The 5,666-nt window shown below is 50.5% G+C and overlaps 2 non-coding genes across 2 annotated transcripts; both read right to left on the minus strand.

Annotated features, from left to right (window-relative positions):
- Positions 1-2,329: 2,329 nt before the first annotated feature.
- Positions 2,330-2,411, minus strand: TRNAL-AAG (transfer RNA leucine (anticodon AAG)). Its single transcript has one exon. It is a non-coding gene; the product is annotated as a tRNA-Leu (tRNA).
- Positions 2,412-2,539: 128 nt separating this feature from the next.
- TRNAL-AAG (transfer RNA leucine (anticodon AAG)) lies at positions 2,540-2,621 on the minus strand. The gene has a single exon. It is a non-coding gene; the product is annotated as a tRNA-Leu (tRNA).
- Between the last annotated feature and the right edge of the window lie 3,045 nt (positions 2,622-5,666).

Consider the following 5,666-nt stretch of genomic DNA (forward strand, 5'->3'; position numbering starts at 1 on the left):
TCTCTCTGTGCGAGAGTGCGTATGTGCCGTCGTGTTAACGGGTGTGTGTGAGTTTGTGGATGCCAGCGTGTGTGCTGTGTACGTGTGTGTGTCCGTGTGTGCGCGCCTTCGTGCGTGTGTGGAGAGCGGTAGTGAAGTGGTCATCGCACAGCGCAACGAACCCGCCATACCCGAGTTCGATTCCCGCTCACATTGGCCTTCCCTAGGTCGACTCAGCATCAAATTAATTCCCGGTGCGATGTGTAACTTCAGCCTTGGGGAGACAAAGGTGTCAGTGCGCCGTGCCGGCCTTCGTAGGTTGTTTAAAAAGTCGGTTGCACGGGCGGTCTTTGTGTGCGTGGTGCAATCGGGAGAGAGTGTTACGTGTGCCGAGCGGTGGCGTTCTGGTTTTACGCTCTGCACCACGAACCCAGCCACCTGAGCTCTACTCCTTGACCGCGGCTAACATCAGTGGCGGTCGATAACAAACCCAGCCGGCGTGGGTGTCGACTAGGCCTAAGAAATAAGTAACCCAGATGCGGTGCGTAAAAGATCAGAAACTGGGGGGGGGGGGGGGGGGGGGATAAAGGCGATCGGGCGTAGTTTTTGCCACAACACAACGCCCTCGCGAGTCGTAATAGATGCTCGCTAACAGCACTGGCCTCCGCCCCCGCCCCACGCAAGTCTGTTAAAGTCTATCAGGGGGGAGTAGGTGGGGGAGTATCGTTGTCTTTGTGTTGCGAGCGAGCGTGCGTGCGTGTGTGCGCCAGAGTGTTTGTATGCGAGCGTTGTGTGTGTGTGTCATTGAGTGCGCCTTTCAATAGTCCACACTCAATGGGTTTCACTGCCTGTGTGGAGGGTTTAATGAATTGCTTTCAATGGACCCCTTCGCACTTTGAAACATAAATGGCAGCTCGCTTCGCATGTTGATTATTGAGTCATTTGCGCATCGAACAACATTCGAGAGAGCGCCAATTCCATTGCGGAGGCGATTCAAATTCCATGTCGGGGAGTGACACTCAGATGAAATAAGCACACACAAAAAGTGTTTAGTCTATCGAATGAGACAGCCTTTTGCTACAAACTAAGTCATCGCTGCAAACTCCACATTCCTCTGACGAGGCCAAGTAATTCCAGAGGATACCCAATGATTATATTATTGAACGCCCCTCAATGCAGTCTACAAATCCTGATTAGCTTTCTCTGGCCTCTTAATGTGCTGGGAAGATTGGCCATTGGCCCGAAACGTTTCCTGTTCGAAATGTTTCACTTGGAGGCCGCAGGGTTATTGTCGGACGTGTTGAGTGGATTATTGGAGTGGTCGCCTGCCTGTGATTGTGCGCTAGAAACGCGTTTTGATGGATGGCTGAATAAAACATTTCTCAAATAATCGTTAGAAATCAATTGGTTTATTTAAATCAACATCATCAGCATTCTTTTATTGAGTAATTGAAAGTTGTTTAGCATCATCGCTCTGCTACTACTCGTGCGTATAGAAATGTGTCATCATCATCACCAGCCATGATCGATCCACTGCTGGATGAAGGGCTCGCCAAGCCGTCGCCACCTCTCACGACCCTGCCTACGCTCGTATTGCTGAACCGAGCAAAAGCCCCTCCGTCATCGGCATCGTGGAAGGCGCAACGCAGAAAGTCCCCTGGTTTTCATCTTCCGCGTAAGCTCGTGGTGCACACTTAACCGCATCCGTTACAACCCGTGGCAGATGCGGACGCCTGACGCACGGACAGAAACTTTAAAAAATGAACCCGTAAAAACAAAGTTTTTCACTATAAATCCTTTATATGCGTGGCGGCTAGAGTCCTCTCGTCCTCTGGCTTGAGATGGCTGCCACCTATGGGTCAGATGATTGCCTGCCACCATTAAGCAATTGGTAATTAAATATAAAGAAAAATTCTTAAAATGTTGAAAATTTTAGAGAAACAAAATTCACGCAAATAAATTATCACGCACAACGAGTCTGTGTGCAAAATGTCAGCTCGATTGGATCACGGGAAGTGGGTTAAAAAACGACAGAAAGATTTGCACGGTCGTAAGCGCGCAAGCAAGTGAACTTAATATAATGGATTTAAAAAAAAAGTCTCCGTCGTGCGACTGTGCATTTTATATTAAAATAAGTTTTGGCAGAGGTGGGATTTGAACCCACGCCTCCAAACAAAAGTGGAGATTGAATTCGGCACCGTGGACTGCCCGGCCCCGTTACCAAAATGGTAGATGCAATACCAGACACGGCCAATGGGCATCATCGCCAATACCTTGTCGTGAAATTATTTTAATTGTGTCGAAGCTAAAAAACATATTTTGCAGGTTGTGTTTTACATAAAACAAGATTTGGCAGCGGTGGGATTTGAACCCACGCCTCCAAAGAGACTGGAGCCTTAATCCAGCGCCTTAGACCGCTCGGCCACGCTACCTGGTCGCTAATGCCAACAGCAGAAATCGCCAATGGGCATCATCACCAGGAACTTGTCGTGAAATTATTTTAATTGTGTCGAAGCTAAAAAACATATTTTGCAGGTTGTGTTTTACATAAAACAAGCTTTGGCAGCGGTGGGATTTGAACCCACGCCTCCAAAGAGACTGGAGCCTTAATCCAGCGCCTTAGACCGCTCGGCCACGCTACCTGGTCGTTAACATGAGCAACAGAAATCGCCCATGGGCATCATCACCAATAGCTCGTGTTAACGTTTGACTAAAAGCTTCGGAACTGAAATACATTTTTAATTCTAGATTTGAAGCTTTCGTGACTGCACGGATTCATACTCTTAGGTTTTTCGGTAAAGTCACGTAGGTAAAAATAAAAAATACAAATAATAGAAATAATAATAGAAATAAAATAATTATTATTTATATATATTTTTTTACCTACGTGACTTTACCGACAAAACCTAAGAGTAGGTACATTTTTAAGTTTGTCATTGGGTAAAAAGAAGGCAGTTGTTACCGGCAGGATTCGAGCCCACTCCTCCAATCAAAGCGGAGACTTAATTCGGCACGTATAAAGACGCGGCGCACGGACCCACAAAGACGAAGGGGACATCACGGCGGCGACGATGCAACACCGCTGCTCCTGACGCGGCTCTCCGCTGGCTCGGCCACCCGGATGTGACATTGCGGGTGTGGCGCGACATCGACATCAGCAGCCGTACGATAGAAGGGGCATCGTGGAGGGTCCTGAGACGCCCACCTGAGTCCACCTGAGTCCACCTGTAGTTCACCGTCGAGTCCGCTCAGGGGGGGGGGGGGGGGGGGGGCACGCGTGGACCACGTGCGCGCACAGCGTGCGACGTGGCCACGTGACCCACGTGACCCCCCCCAGGTGAGGGAGGCCGCCAAGGGAACCTGTCTCGCGAGAGCCGTGACCGGCCCGGCAGCTCCGAGCCGGCGATTCGGACGGTGGGGGGGGGGGGGGCGACGGCGGTGAGTGGGTGGGTGGCTTTCAATGTCTTGGCTCGGCCATTCCTCGCCGCCGCCACGACGCCACCGTCCGTGAGACGACCGGCGAGTCGCTGCGTGGCGCGTTGGTTCGGCGCGTTGCCTTGCGAATGAAGTTACGTTGCGCCATGAAGGTCGTCGTTATCACGATGCGATGGTCGTGCTGGACGGCGATTGTCCCTCATTCCGCCGTTAACTCGGAAAACCGGACAGGGCCATGGTCAGCGAGATGTATGTTGAACTTCTTTGGCGCCGTACGTCGTCAACCTTGCTAATCGGAGGTGGAGTCACAGCGAAAGCACATAGAGAGAGATAGAGCCACTCTGGCCTGTGTGTAATAATACTAATTAACATTAAGGCAGTGTTGTTGTTGATGACTGCGTTGATATTCGCTTTTTGGGGAGGGAGGTGGGAGGGTGCTTTTGTGCTTGTGCACCATTGCCCAAGCTCAAATCGAGTGTTTAATTTATGAAGCTCATAAAGGCTCATAATGGCTTACGCCTGCGAATTGTGTTGAGTGCCAGCTGCCCGCGGTGATTGGCAAGGCGGCAGGTGGAGGTGACATGGGGAAGCGCCGATCGCTTGCGAGGTTCCTCCGAAGCCATGCGTGAATGTCGCGCCGAACTCTCTGCGCTGCAAGGAATCGTAAATAACATCGATACAATGCTGGGTTCTTCTCCCTGGGGCATGGGTGCGGGGTTGGTGGGATGTGATGTGGAGGCGGTGATGGGTGATGGGTGATGTGATGGGGATGATGGTGGTAGGGTCCGGGGGGAGGAAAAGAGGTGTGGCGTAGTGTGGGCGATGGGAGGAAGACTGCAGACCATTCTGTCTCCGAGTCATCCGTCCATGCGTTATTATTCACACCAGCACCACTGAGAGAGAGTGTGTGTGTATGTGTGACTGATTAGTGTGGGGAGCGGTGGGGCAGTGGTTAGCGCGCTGCGCTATGAACCCGGCATCCGACTCCCGCTCACGACCAACACCAGTGACGATTATCTGAACCAATATTGGCACTCCCTAGGTCGACTCAGCCTCAAATCTGAACCTGGTGCAGTTTGTCAACATCGCCACGCGAGAGACATGGCCCCCAGCCACCTTCGTTCGATTCCCGGCAACGCGCATCACGTGATTTCTAAAGCTGCCCGGCACCTTTGTTTTTGTTGACACATTTGTTTTTGTTGACACATTCATTCGCTTCGATTATAACACATCTGAGAAAATAAAAGCGTGAGAAACAAACAAACACACACACGCGCACGCGCGCACGCACGTGCGTACGTACATTTCCAATGTAAAAAGGCACACGATGCAAAAAAAACGACTGTGTTAATGATGTGATATCTACAAGAACACAATTTTTTTTATCAAACGTCTCTAAACTCCCAACACCAGCGGCGTTGTGCGGTAGGGCACGCTCTCTCCATCCTCACGTCAACAAAACTCTCTCTCCTCCCTCTCTCTCTCTCTTCTGTCATCTCTCTCCTCTCTCGTCAAGGCCTTGCCCTCATCTCTCCATCTCGCTCTCTGACCACCTGCAACACGCGGTAGCCAATGCGATTACCCAGAGCCGGAGTCAGATTCTGTAGGTCCCTGGGCTACAGGGTACTGGAAAAAACACTATGAGACCTCCTTTACCAGTGGAAAAATATAGTAGTAGGTTTTTACCCTTTAAACTGGTACAAAACTGACACCTTTATACAAGGCATCATGTTTGCAATAACCGCAACACAAGCAGTCAAAATGCAAACAAAAAGAAACAACTCTGATAATGGTAATGATATGCACTGTCCTTGAAGTTGATTGGTCTGTCTCGGGTGTGGACCAATCAACTTCTTGTATAAAGGTGTCAGTTTTGTACCAGTTTAAAGGGTAAGGAAAACAAAGTTAAAGAAAAAATTACACGGCTAACAGCAAATTTAAATTCAGCATTCACAAATGAAATAACTTTTCACTTCTTCATCTCTGGAGGCCCTCCAGCTGACGGAGGCCCAAAAGCCCCGTGCCTTAACCCAGAACTGCGACTACCCCACCCCCGGCTCGACACGGCGTGCCTTCACCGTATTGATGCGAACCCCCCCGCCCCCCCACGCCCCATCACACACACACATTGCTCGGTGCAACATCGTGATTAATTGTCTTGCGTTTCATTCTGGGCGCTTTGAATGAACTCGCTCCCACTTGCCGTTCACGCCCACCGCCACCACTGCTCCCTCTGCTCGCTCAATCAGCCC

Source organism: Lethenteron reissneri, chromosome 44, assembly GCF_015708825.2.
Source record: "Lethenteron reissneri isolate LAM-NWPU_2019-01 chromosome 44, ASM1570882v1, whole genome shotgun sequence".
Classification (NCBI taxonomy): domain Eukaryota; kingdom Metazoa; phylum Chordata; class Hyperoartia; order Petromyzontiformes; family Petromyzontidae; genus Lethenteron; species Lethenteron reissneri.